Raw genomic sequence first — 14,710 nt, forward strand, 5'->3', positions numbered from 1 at the left:
CAGGAATTTAAGTGGAGTGAGAGTGATGTATGCCTGTAAACTAAGGTAGAATTTTAAAATAAATTTTAAGTAAAATCTGTCACTAAAAAAAAGTCACTCACTGGGACTAAGGTAATAATAGTTTTACATAATTCTGGAAGTAGATTTTCTCAGGATGAAGATATTCATTATTGGTGTAGAAGGCCTCATTTCAGTAGCACATCACAAACAGTGATATACCAAGAACTTCCAAAGATTTGAGGAAAATGGTATTTAAATATTTGAAATTCATACATAAAAGAGGTCTTCAAAAGTTAGATAGCAATTGCAATTAAGGAAATTTATGGATTTCAAAATTATTCTGCACTAGTAAAATATCTTTCCATTTCATTTCCACAAACTATTTGAAGGACCCTCAAACATATGAATAAAGATCTGTTTGTATCTAGAATAACAGTGATTTGATGCAAAAAACTTGTTAAAATCATGCATCCTTCCTGTCTGTGTACTTTTATTTTATAATCTCTTAGCCATACCAAGGTGAATTGGAGTCATTAACGATTTGGACAACTTCAATGAAAGGTGAATTCAAATAAATTTTAAAAGATATACATATACACAAGTATATATATGTATTTATATGTATCTGTCATATATATAACATTATATATAACATATATATATATATATAAAATCACAGATAAATATTTCTGTCAACATCTGCCAAAATAATGCAATGAAAGAAGGAAAGAGGTTGGGATTAGTAAAATTCACCTTTGGGAGTATCCTTAGAAACACAGGGTGTCTTGATACTTTCTAAGTCTTCTTACTGTAGGATCTGTGGAGAGCTTTCTGTTTTCCTGAGATCAAATTATGCATGAGGTACACTGGTTGTGAAAGGCACATCTGTTCCAGTCAGTAGACTTGTCACTCTTAGTAGCAGACAATTCCTTAGGAAATTGTCAGCTGTCTCATTCGTTAGTATCCACTAGAATAGCCCATTGAGGAAGCGAATCCTATTTGGAGCAAAGTTTGATGAGCTAGTAGACAGGAAACAGTGGGTTCATCCCAGAAATGATAAGATCTACTGGAACCTTGATGTGTGCCTCAGCTTCTAATTTCTGACACCATGTGAGGGCAGTGCCCCAAAACCCAACATCATTTTGGAGGAAGCCCCTGCTCAGGCCCACAGCTGTTCTACCATATCTCATGGACAGAAAAGGCAATGATGAATGAAAGTAGTGAGTAAATGGAGGGACATGAGAATCAGGAATTTATGTGGAATGAGAGTGACATGCACCTATTAACTAAAGTTGAATTTGAAAATAAATTCTTCCAGGACTATCAGTGTGCTCCCTTCAGAGACAGTTTAATAAAAGTGGAGATACTGCAGGTTCAAGGAAGAGTAGGGGAAGAAACAGCAGAGGAAACCCTTCTGGAACTAGTGATTCACAGTGGACCTGCGTGGAGAGCGTGGGAGTCCACAGTTTGGGACACCAGCAGCAGAATCAACGCACAAGCACTGGAATGTGAGGTGAGCTGAACCTCAATAGCCCGAGACACCGGTGGGCAAGCAGAAAGAGGAGACTAGAGGGAATGACCCCATGGGGAAAAGTTCACCAGGTTATCTAGTAGAGAGAGGGAAAAAAAAAGTGACTGATACGGACACGAGTTTCTCTCTCTCTGCTCACCTCTCAAAGGTGAGCAAAACAAAGAGCAGGTGCCATCTTGGACATACGTCATAAGAGGGGTGACCTCAGGTCTGCACCCACCCTCAGCCAAGCAGAAAAACCTGACTCTGGGGGCGGTGAAATAGCAGGAGATTAGGACCTAGTGAATGTGTGGTGCTACTGAACTGAGACTGTGAAAAAAGAGATGGTGGGGGAGAGAACTCACGGAATTCACATGAGTACTCTCCAGAGATGCTACAATTTGGTAACCTTGGCAACCCAGTGGGAGACTGCAGGAGAATTTGAGCCCACACTGAGGGCAGTACAGATTCCCTGTGTGGTCCTTGGGAAAGAGCTTCCAATCTCTGGCTCCTGTGGGTATATCATTTGCCTGCTAACTACCTCTAGTTCTGCTCAGCTGTGTGGAATTACTTCCCTTTTGAATCAAAAAAAGAAAGAGAGATTTATCATACCTAACCTGTGAGTGTCACCTTTGGCACACCCTTAACCCTGAGGAACCAAACAGAACTCTCAGGCCACACCCATCTCAAGCCTCTAAGGCTCCATTAAAAGCAGACAGTCCACTTAATACAGTCATAGTTTAACAAGAAAAAACACCACAGCGAGGGAAGAAGAATCCAAAGAATATCTCCACAATGCCAAGCAACAAATGCAAAAACTGAGGAAACAAGAACAAGGAAGACATTATGACACCGCCAAATGAACAAGACACCCCAGGCCAAGATTATGAAGATGATGAGAGGGATACAGATTTCAAAAAATTTATGATAAGAACAATTAGAAGTTTTCAAAAACAAATGCTTGAGCTATGGAATTCCTTACTGGACAGGATAGAAAATCTCCTTTGAGAAAATGAAATCTTAAGGAGGAATCAAAATGAAACGCAGAAACTAGTAGAACAGGAAAGTGTGATAGTGAAGAGAAATCAAAATGAAATGAAGAAGTCAATAGATCAAATGACAAACACATTAGAGAGCCTTAAAAACAGAGTCAGTGAAACAGAAGAGAGAATATTGGACTTAGAAGACAGAGCACAGGAAAGTTTACAGTCAAACCAAAGAAAAGAAGAGGAAATTATAAATCTAAAAAAATATTGTTGGGAATCTACAGGATACTATTAAAAAAACCAACATTCGGGTTCTAGGAGTTCTTGAAGGCATGGAGAGAGAGAAAGGATTAGAAGGCCTTTTTAGTGAGATGCTTGCAGAGAACTTCCAGGGTTTGGAGAAGGACAGAGACATCCTAGTACAGGAAGCTCATAGAACCCCTAGTAAACATGACCAAAAGAGATCCTCACCACGACATGTTGTAATCATTTCTAGTAATAAATAACACATCACATTCAAGCAGTGATATACCAAAGAACTTTCAAAAGTTATGGACATGTATTTAAAGTTATTAAAATCCATGTATAAAAGGCATCTTCAAAGTTTAAGGTAAATGCTTGAAGAAAATTATGATGCATTGATTTAAAAATTATTTTGCACTAAAAAACTTACCTTTGCATTTCACTTCTATAAATTTTCTAAAGGACTCTCATACACACAGATAAACACCAAATAGTTTTTATCTGGAGCAACTGTAGCTATTTGATAGAAAAAAGTTAAAATTATACCTTTCTGACTATGTACTTTTATATCTGAGCCCACACCCAAATAAATTGGAGTCAGTTATGTATGGTCAAGGTGTTACCAAGTATGAGCACAAATAACTTGAGAAGATAAGTATGTGACCATGTAAATGTATATTTATATATATACTTATACATGCACCTAGATATTTCTGTCAACACCCACCAACACATCACAGAATGAAAGCTGTTGACATTTGTAAAATTTGTTCTTGGCAATATCCTTGCAATGCAATATGCCTTTGCCACTTTCTAAATATTCTGATGGTGTGGTCTGTAGCAAACTTTCTTTTTTCTGGGTTCAAGTTGTACATAAGAGAGACTGGTCATGGAAGGCATGCCTCTTCCAGTCAGTTCGCTTATTCCCCTTTGTTGCAGTCAATCCCTTAGAAAATTGTCAGGTGTCCCATATACTAGTCTCCACTTGACTCCTCTAGTAAAGAAAAGATTTTTATTTGTAGCCAAGAACAGGAAGTAGTATAAAGGGAGCAGCAGAGCCCTCCCAGAAATGATAAGATCAACTGGAACCTGGATGTGTGCCTCTCCTTCCAAGCTCTGCCACCATATGAGGCTGGTGCCACAGACCCAATATTATTTTGGCAGATGCCTCTGCACAGGCCTGCAGCTGTTCTACCCTATCTCATAGACAGAAAAGACAGTGATGGGTGAAATAAGTCCCTGGGCTCCTGCACCCACATGGGAGACCCGGAGGAGGCTCTGGACTCCTGACTTTGGATCAGCTCTGGCTGTTGCAGCCATTTGGGGAGTGAACCAGCAGGTGGAAGACCTCTTTCTCTGTCTCTACCTCTCTCTCTGAAACTCTTTCAAATAAGTAAAATTATATTTTAAAAAAGATATATGGATGAATACACTTTGTCAGATAGATATAGATATATATGCTAATTACATGTACACATACAAATGTGAATACTCACACAAATATACACAGAAAATCATGATGATTGAGATTTGGCAAAATTCCTGAGAGGAGCATGGCAGAAGGGAGTGTTGGAGACTCTTTTCATATATTTTCACAGAAGCATATGTAGGTCATTTTCCTGTTTTTGCATGAATTTGGGTAAAAGAAGAACATGTCATAAGAGGAATACTTCTTCCTCCTGCTAGTATTCAAATCTAATAACCCCTAGAAAAGCTCTAAGGAAATTTTCAGAATGCCTGTGTGTTAGACTTTACTGTACTGATGGATGAAAGGAAAGAGCCTTATTGGAAGCCAGGAGGTGCCAGTGGATAGGAAGAAGTGGAGCCTGCAGCAGAGAATGGAGCTAATGGAACCAGGGTGTGTTCCTCATCCTTCAGGTCTCTGCCAGCATATGAGCTTTATCCCTGACACCAAACTCTCCAACACACAAGATGGAGCCACTCACACATAAATTTACTTGAATGTTTCTGAGGGGCAGGAAAAACAGTCATTTGGAATGAAAGTAAGGAGGTGATAGGTGTACCTAAGAAGTAATGGCATTTGATTTAGTAAGAGCAATGTGTAATCAGAAAGTGAAGTTGAATTTGAAATAAATTCTACCACAAAAGCCTTTCACATATCGGTGTTAAGATGATAACAACATAAAACTGGACATAGTACTATTTTTACCAGCCTAAGGTAATCATTACCACCATATAAACTCATTCCTAATTTTAAAACACCAGACTCAAAGTAGTAACATGCAGATGCATATTAAAACATCAAGTTTAGGCCAGCGCCACAGCTCACTAGGCTAATCCTCCTCCTGCGGCACCGGCACCCCAGGTTCTAGTCCCGGTTGGGGCGCCGGATTCTGTCCCAGTTGCCCCTCTTCCAGTCCAGCTCTCTGCTGTGGCCCGGGAGTGCAGTGGAGGATGGCCCAGGCCCTTGGGCCCTGCACCCGCATGGGAGACCAGGAGGAGGCACCTGGCTCCTGGCTTCAGATCGGTGCAGCATGCTGGCCATAGCGGCCATTTGGGGGGGAGGTGAACCAAGGGAAAAGGAAGACCTTTCTCTCTGTTTCTCTCTCTCACTGTCTAATTCTGCCTGTAAAAAGAAAAAATCAAGCTTTAGGATACATGTGATCACTTGACTGAAAAAGTAAGTCATATTCACATATGATTTATGCCTATGTACTATTCTTTAATCCTTTTGATCTTACTTGACTGAATTGACATCAGGAATCTATGAAGACCCATCAGTGAAATGTAAGGTCCAAATCAATGAATAAAGACATTTCAAAAAGTTTGAGGAAGGGAACCAGTGTTGTGGAGCAGAGGTTTACTTGCCACTTGTAATGTCATCCTGTCTCAGAGTGACCATTCAATTCCCTGATGCTGTGCTTCCAATCCAGCTCAGTATTAAAGCTAGCAGTGGGAAGATGTCTCAAGGACTTGGGCCCCTCCCACCCATGTGGGAGACCAGAATGGACTTCCTGGCTCCTAGTTTCGGCCTGTACTCACCCTGGCTATCGTGTCCATTTGAGGAATAAACCAGCATCTTCTGCCACTTTCAGCAAGCAAGTCAATGTCAGAAATTCAATAATTTCATGTATTTCCATCATGATAGTTATCTTTCTTTGGTTCTATTTATAGGACTTCTTTAAGCATTGTTTATAAAGCTGATCTGATAGAGGCAAATTTCTTCAATTTTTGTGTGTCTTAGAATTATATTTCTCTTCACTTATGAAATATAGCTAAGCTGGTTAAAGCATTCTGCTAGACTTTTTGTTTCCAGAACTTGGAATATATCATTCTATTCTCTCCTGGCTTGTATTGTTTCTGTTGAAAAATCTGTTACAATTCTAATAGGATTGCTCTTAAAGTTAACTTGATACTTTTCTCTTGCAGTTTTTAATATTCTTTGTTTTGTAATTTTGAGAGCTTAAAGTATAAAATAATAAGATAAAATCTTGTGTGATTTCTGACTATATATCTTTATATTCCCTTAGCTCACACCCAAATGAATCAACATCATTAGTTATATGGAATCCAGCAATGATAAATGAATGAAAAACAAATGCAATATGTGTATATGTATACATGAACCCCCTGAAAGACACAGGTAACTATATACAATCCTTAAAATTAAGCTACTACTTGTGAACTGATTGATATATAAATACACGTGTGCATATCATTAATTTGAATGTGGTAGGTATTTTTAAAAATTTAAAAATGATGCTCCATGTGACAATAATGACTATCTCAGGACTCTTAAAACAGAAGTATATCCAGAGTGAACGAATACTTTAATCCCTAGTCTTTTAGGGTTGCATTTTTGTCAGATTACATATATTTATTTGTGTGTGTTTATGTGTTATGTGTGCATATGTATGGGTGTGTGCATGAATAATCATCAAAAAGCACATGGAATATCATTTTCCCTCCTTTCACTTTCAGTCTGTGTGCCTCTTTGACAGTGTAGGCAGCAAATAGATGAGTTTTCTTTTTTAATCCATTGATGGGTTCTCTTTTTTAATCCATTGAGTCTGTCTCTGTCTTTTAACTCATCCCAGCTAAAAGAGTTCTGGATGCTCCCCTTCCAATCCAACTTCATGTTAATACATCTATGAAGGACACGGCTGATGGCCCAAAGTTGAGCCTGGTCACTCACATGCAAAAATGAGATGGAGTTTCTGTCTCCTGACATTGGCCTGATCCAGCCCTAGTCTTTGAGGCCATTTAGGTGTCGCTCCCCCTGTTCGTGGAGGAGTAACACAGGACCCTGCGCTGTTCTTTCGTCTGCTCGGCCCTCCCCGGGTTTGCTGCTGGTTCTTCCCGGGTTGGCTACTATCCCTTCCACCTCCGTGGAAGGGCAGTTCCCCCTGGCCGCATTCCCCACTTCCGCAGGGGAGCGGCACACCGCCGGCCGGCTTTCTCGGGGGGCTGCACAGGTGTTCCTTCAGCTAGATGTTCCCCTTAGATGTTCCCTGTGCATGCCGTCTCTCTCCTCCTTTATAGTCCTCTTCCACCAATCCCAACTCTGCTACCCACACACCGAGTACGCTGCTCTCCTCCAATCAGGAGCAGGTCCCACAGTTTATTGGTTGAACTGGAGGCAGCTGTGTAGAAGCTGTTTCCCTTCTCAGCGCCATATTGTGGGAAAGCAGATGCATAGAATAAGTCTTAATTCCAGTAACTTAGTCTAGTCCGAGTTGCTCCCAGTTGCTCCCCACATTTAGGGAGTGACCCAGTAAAGGGTAGCTATCTCTTTCTCTCATTCTCATTCTCACTCACTCTCTTCCACGCTCTGTCACTCCACCTTCCAATTAAATCTTTTTTAAAAGGAAGAGTGAATGGAAATATGAGTTATGTATGCTGGTATTTCAGAATGTTTGCATCAATATAAACTTATTGTTCAAATCCATTTTCATGAACCTTTTTAATTGCTCTCATACACACCTAGATATTTCTATCAACACCACACACGCAGAAACATAATACAATGAAAGAAAACAGTTGATTTTTGTGAAATTTACTGTCCTTGAGAACACTATAGTATCTGTCGAGAACTTTTTGTCTTTCTTAGGTTAAATTGGGTAACAGAAGCAGAAGTCATGAAAGGCATGGCTCTTCCAGTAAGTATTTTTGTCATTTTTAGTTGGGGGCAAACAATCCCTTAGGAAACTCAGGTTTCCCATTTGTGGGTCTCTGCTAGAGTGGGCTGAAGAAGGAGAGATTTCCATTTGAAGAAAGAGGAGTAGGAAAAGACCCGTATGTTGGGTCCTTTGAGTATCCCATGAATCTTCAACATTGTTTTTAAGTTTTCTAATTTCTTTATTTTTGATCTGACTGTAAAATTTCCAGAGACTTATCTTCTAACTCAGATATTCTTTCTTCTGCCTCACTGAGTCTGTTGTTAAAGCTTCCTACCCCATTTTTTATTTGATCTATTGAATTCTTCATTTGTAATTTGTAATATTTTATTTTGATTTCTCTTTAATATTTCAATTTCATGAGAAACATTTTAATTCATGTCACATATAGATTGCTTGAATTCATGAATTTGCCCCTCATTACTTCTAAATAATCCTACAATCAGTTTTATGAAACTGGTTACTGGCATTTCATCAGACTTTCCATCTTCACATTCTAGTATTGAAGTATTGTGTTCCTTTGGGGGTGTCATGTAGTCTTCCCTATTTGATTCTAGATTTTCTTTGTTTATTTTAAGCATTTGTGGAGATATTTGTTGCTGGTGCTTGTTTCTCTTGGTGGCTTTTATCTTTGGACTATGCCTCTGTGGCACAGTGTAGTGTCTGCTCTTTCAGAGGTCTGTGCTGGGTGTTGCCAGAAAGCTCCATTCAGTGCTCCAGAGTGAGGGGAATGTCCAGAGTGACACCCAAGATGAATGTGGCAAATGTCAATCTTTTTTTTTTATTAGTGTTGAGAGTTTGATGAGCTCTGTTGGCATAGTTTCATGCTCACCTCCTCTCCTCCAAGGTAAAAATGCAGGTGCTATCCCCAATGGGTGCAATATTCATCCATGCTGCCACATGAAACAGAAAAAGGATCCATGCAGTCTTTAATGTAAGCACAGATCCCTCAGTAATGGCCTTCCCAAAGCAATCAATGAGCCTGGAGTGTGTGGACCTGCCCACTGCAACTCCCCAGAGACCCAGCCACACCCTGCACCCTCCCACACTGACACAGTTTTTTTCACAGTCCTTGCACACAAGGCTCCCACAGTCATGGGTGTCCAGTCACCTGTCAATTCTCCCAGCTAGACACAGGCATCTCCTCTTGGGTGGTTGCTGGGTGTACAGACACAAGCTGATGCAGCTGTTACCTATGATCAAATGACACCCACCCTCTCAGCTAATTACAGGACACCATGGTTTGGTGGTCAGGAGGAGAGAGAAACAGCCTCCTTTGTTTTCCTTTAAGTTGGCAGGTACACTGTCCCCCACAGGGCTCCAAGCCAGACTCATGTCTACACACAGCTTTATGGCTGGTGGCTTAGGCTGCCGTAGTTTATTCTCACCTCATTCCCCTCCAAAGGTGTTGCTGAGGCTCTTGGCTGCTGGGGGCCTGTGTTGTGTCTGTGTTCATGCTGCATGTCCACACCCTCCACTTAGATCTACAGTGTCCTTCTAACTCCTGTGGAGTTTCCACTGCAGTTTTCTTCCTAACTGCTCCCTGAGATTGCACTCTCTCCATGTTTTTTAACTGTCTTCCCTTTGACTATAGCAGTTATCTTTCCATTCTGCCACCTTGGTATCTCTTGGATGTCTCTTTAAAATATATGCTTTGGAATGATTTTCTCCCAGACTGTGTAATCCCTTCTCATTCTCTTAACTGTCTTTTGGAGAGAAGTTTTAAATTTTGATGAAGACCAATTGGTCAGTTTTTATTTTGTGGATCATGTTTTTGGTGTTGTATCTAGAAAACTTTAATACAGGCCATAGAGTATTCTCCTGAAATTTTATTGATTTTGAGTTTTGCATTTATTTCTCTGGTTTTTGATATGATGAGACTTACATACTGAGGTTAATTTTTCAATCAATCAACCACCATTTTTTGAAAATACTATCCTGCGTGGCTGATTTCCCTTTCTATCTTTGTTGTCTATTTGTGTGGGTATATACTTTGATTCTTGATTCTTTGTTATTCTTTTGATTGTTTTATTGATTTATTTTTACTTATGTCTGTCCTAAAAAGTCTTGACATCAACTCATGTTTGCCCTTCAACTTTGTTCTTGTATCAAAGTTGTTTGGATTTTGGAATTCCTTTATATTTCCACATGAATTTTAGAAACAACTCCCAATTTCTACCAAAATTTTCTTAAAGCTGACTGAAATTTTTGGTTGAGATTGCATTGAATTTGTACTCCATTTTGTCGGAGAACTGACATCCTAACAGTATTGAGTCTTCCAACCCACAAAGAAAATAAAGCTAGTTTTTGAAATATCTGTGTGTGTAAGAAGCCCCTCCATTATACACAAAAGAAAAAATAACAGATAAAACAATCTCTGCTTTGAGATTATTCTTCTGGAGTATTTGATGTTGGTGTACTCTGTCACCCATCTTTCAAACAAACAGCATGTGTCTTTAAAAAAAATCTTTGCAGTCTGGGACCAAATTCATTCCATTCTTTCCTCACAATGATCTCAAGACCACCAGAATCTGTGGTTGCCATGGACATGGAACTCTTATTCTTTCATTGGCATGTTCGCAGCCAAAGGCATAGGACATGGTGGTAAGGGTCTCAGAGCAAGGTCCCCCTATCCTATCCCCTGCCCTCTCATTCTCATGAAAAGAATGGAGGTGTATAGCTGGAGAAAAAGGAGGGAAGGGAGTGGGGATGGGCTGAGAGTCTTTAGGGCTCATAGATGGGAAGATAGCCTTGAGCCCAATGGTGAGAAGAGCACTGATAAACATTCCTCTCCCCTCTGGGGGACCTCCCAAATCTCCCTTACCCTCTGGGACCAGTGAACAACTAAGTCAATATTGGTTAAGTAGCAGTGACCTTGTTGCTGGCAAGGAATTGAGTGAAGATTTGACTTAACAAATTCTGATTTGGGGCAATTAAAAATAAGAAAAGGAATATATATATATATATATGTATATATGTATAAATGCACACACACACACACACACAAGAAACTATGAAAAAAGGGAAAACCATTATTCTGAAGGATAGTAGGAGAGGAAACTTGAATCAAGATCTTAAAAAAGTTACCTCCCTTTTAGAGAAAACTACAGGAGTGCACAATACTGAGAGCTACTGTATCCTGTTGTTTCTAGCCTCTTCTGAGGAATAGTAAGAGAAAAAATATTCCTAGAAATCCCACTTTGCCTTGGGTCACCCTGGTTCACATCTAAAGATGTGCCTCTAGCACATCTCTGGAGCACTAGATGGTAGACTGGGAGCTTGGGAATTTCTACCCCTTCTGCCAATGAGTTGGTATCCTTTCAAATGTATGAAATTTACAGATGGCTGTGGCATGGGTCCAAAACTCAAAATCAACATTTATGCCCAAAATTGGACGATTTATTTTTAAAAATAATTATTTTTATATTAAATTATTTTTCTCTCTTTGCCAAGAGTTTAGGGACTTATGGTACAGTTCTGACTGCCTAAATGTAGTCATCATGTTGTTTTTCCCTGGCAATGTGATTGGCAATGTCTTATTTTCCTGTGACTTCCAATTTTCTTACATGACACAAAGCTACTGGGTGTAATGTTGAGGGACACATCTCTTTTTCTCACGTTTCTTTGATTTATTCTACAGAATGTTTCAGGATGGAAATATCATAAGTCACTATGATGATACAGCTATTGAGTTGAAACAGATTCTGTTTCATTTTCTGGTTCTGGGTAGCAATTGGATGATCTTAAATGTCTATTCTGGGGCCAGTGCTGTGGTGTAGTGGGTAAGGCTGCTGCTCTGGCATAGTAGGTAAAGCTAATGCCTGCAGTGCCAACATCCCATTTGGGTGCAGTTCGAGTCCCAGCTGCTCCACTTCCAATCCAGCTCCCCTAATGGCTCAACAAAGCTGCCAAGGATGGCCCAAGTGCTTGGGCTCCTGAATCCATGTGGGTGATCCAGAAGACGTTCTTGGCTCCTGGCTTCAGATTAGCAGAGCTCCAGCCATTGTGGACATTTGGGGAGTGAAGCATCAGATAGATGATTTTGCTCTCTCTCACTCTGTATCTCTGTCTCTATAATTCTGTAATCCAAATAATAAATAATATTTTAACAGCAAAGAAGCTTTTAAAAAATGTACTGCAGGTAAATGTAAATATCGTTGAATCTTCAAAAAATGTTTTCTTCTACTTTTGGAATGTTTTCTTCTACTTTTTACCAAGGGCAAATAAAGAATGTATGTTCCACATAAGTTATCAAATTACATGATACTGTAGATTTCCTTCATTTACAGATTCAGGACCTTAGAAATGCTGATCCATACCTAATAAGTTCTATGTGAGTCTTTGTCTTTCTCCTTTGAAGGATATGATAGGTGTCTAAACACATGGAATATAAAATTCACAAGTGCTTTTACTTTTCTTAGATTATGGATCGAATTTAACCGCATGGCGATATGAAGAGATTCAAAAAGAATCGTCAGTATCGCTGGTTCTCTAAAAAGAAAAATACTGATATGTAAGTGATATTATTCTAATGTACTGAATTTTAAACATAACTTTCAACTTTAGTTAATCTGATAGGCAATCTGTGCATTCATTCTGGCTAAATATAAACTGTATAGAGATGAAATTTGTCAAGCTCACAGAATAAAGATCTTGTTAATCTATGCCTGAAATGTCCTTAAAAACACTAGTTTGGATGGTGTGATAATATGCATGTGCCCATCACTTTATGCTTTTCCTATGGGAAATCTGGTTGCCCTACCAGAGGATGATGTGTTCTGGAATGATAAGCTAGGTCCAACTCAGGAAACCATTCCACATAGAGGCCACCACAAGGGCTTCAGTTGTTTTGTCTTGATAAACACCTGAATTGTTGTTAATTACCAAAATAAAGGCTACAAATGTGTTTTTATTAGTGACACTGGGGCTTACAACTTAGCATGAAAATGCTAAAACTGTATGAAAATTAAAATCTGTGAATCAGATGAATGATTATACAGATAGTTCCCCCTTGGATAAGCACAATTTAAGAATCTGAATGATATCTGTAAGTGTATACCAGAGACTTGTCCGCTAGGTGGTCCTATCTGCAGCCATTGGTTTAAGAGTTTTTGCCTCCTGAATATTGGAACTATATCCCATTTATTGTATGGATGTCTCATTCCCAGATAGATTGGTGCCCCAAGAAATATGATTAGCTGTCCTAGTCTGTCAGCTGGATCTGAGGAGTAATTTGAATATTGACCAGCTCTCTTCCTCAGTAGAACCCATCAGGAAAACCTGATAATCATTCAATGAGGCTACCTGCATCAAAAAACTCATATTCCCCCTTTTGGCAGTCTGAACATTTTCCCTTAAGGTGATTTATTGCTATATCCCCAACACATTCCTGTTGATCTTCCTGTTGAGAGATAGCAGATACCTATCAGATATGCTTCAAGGATATCAGAAGACCAGCATAATACTTGAACGACTACATTCAAGGACCCTCAGCCCAGGCAAAAATTATTGGAACATCTAGACTATAGTCTTCTTTCTAAATATTTGAGGAATAATATAATAATTATATCTGTCTGTTCTTAGAGTTTTGATCTATTGCTGAGTACAAAATTGGTTTGCTAAAGGGACAATTAAATAGCATTTAACATACTCTTTCTGTAATGTGTTTCTTATACTTTTGGCAGTATGAGGTTTGTGTTCAAATAAGTCAGGAACTGCAGCATATTCTGGTCAGCTTTTAGAGATCCATGGTATTTATAAAAGAAATATGCTGGGGTGGCGCTGCTGCACAGTGGTGTAAGCCCACCAACTGCAGCACTAGCATTCCATATGGGATGTCCCAGCTGCCCCTCTTCTGATCCAACATTTTTGCTAATGTGCCTGGAAAAGGAGCAGAAGATGGTCCAAGTACTTGGGCCCAGGAATGAAGCTCCTGACTCCTGGCTTCAGCCTGGCCCAAGTCTGGCTGTTGGAGCCATTTGAGGAGTGAACCAGCACAGGTAAGATTTTCTCTCTCTCTCTCTCTTTCTCTCTCTGCCTCTCTCTCCATAACTCTGCCTTTGAAATAAATAAATCCTTAAAAACAAGCAAAATGTGTGCAATCAATTTCCCAAACTTGAATAAACATTTGAAAAGTCAGGTAAGTATTAAGGATAAGAGACTTTCAATCTCATGTCTGCTACTTTCTACTTGGTGATACTAGGCAAGTTAGTCACCCTCTCTGAGGCTAATTGCTTTCATCTATCAAATTGGGATAATCCTGTAAACTTCATAAGATTATTATGAGAATTAAGGAATTATTATATGTAAAGTATTTCAATAGCACCTGAAATATAAGTGCTTTTATTTTGTATTAATAATTTCAGACTACTGTTCCATTAGAAACCTTTCAGAGATGCTGGCTTAATCAAACTGAATATGTCTGAAGGATAATCAGAAGAGTAGATGCTGATGTGTTCATTTGAGACAGGTTTTGCCAAAGGAATTTCTTGTGAAATTTTTTTTTCTTGTGAAATTTAAGAACCATTAATTTCATTTTTGAAATTTGTGAGGCACATGTGATGTCTGAAAGTTAATCTGAAGAAAAATTTTCTTTTTTTATTTCTTTTTTTATTATTTAGTAAATATAAATTTCCAAAGTACAGTTTATGGATTACAATGGCTTCCCCCCCCATAATTTCCCTCCCACTCACACCCCTCCCATCTCCTGCTCCCTCTCCCATTCCATTCACATCAAGATTCATTTTAAATTATCACTATATACAGAAGATCGATTTAGTATATATTAAGTAAAGATTTCATCAGTTTGCACCCACACAGAAACATAAAGTGTA

The 14,710-nt window shown here is 39.2% G+C and overlaps 1 protein-coding gene and 1 pseudogene across 4 annotated transcripts in view; one reads left to right on the forward strand and one right to left on the reverse strand.

Moving 5' to 3' along the window:
- Positions 1 to 14,710, forward strand: part of LOC138843812 (serine/threonine-protein kinase Nek3-like) — a 91,740-nt pseudogene that overhangs the window by 68,948 nt on the left and 8,082 nt on the right.
- Positions 1 to 14,710, reverse strand: part of LOC127487170 (uncharacterized) — a 399,814-nt gene that overhangs the window by 27,061 nt on the left and 358,043 nt on the right. The window lies entirely within an intron of this gene.

The sequence above is a fragment of the Oryctolagus cuniculus genome, chromosome 9 (genome assembly GCF_964237555.1).
Source record: "Oryctolagus cuniculus chromosome 9, mOryCun1.1, whole genome shotgun sequence".
Classification (NCBI taxonomy): domain Eukaryota; kingdom Metazoa; phylum Chordata; class Mammalia; order Lagomorpha; family Leporidae; genus Oryctolagus; species Oryctolagus cuniculus.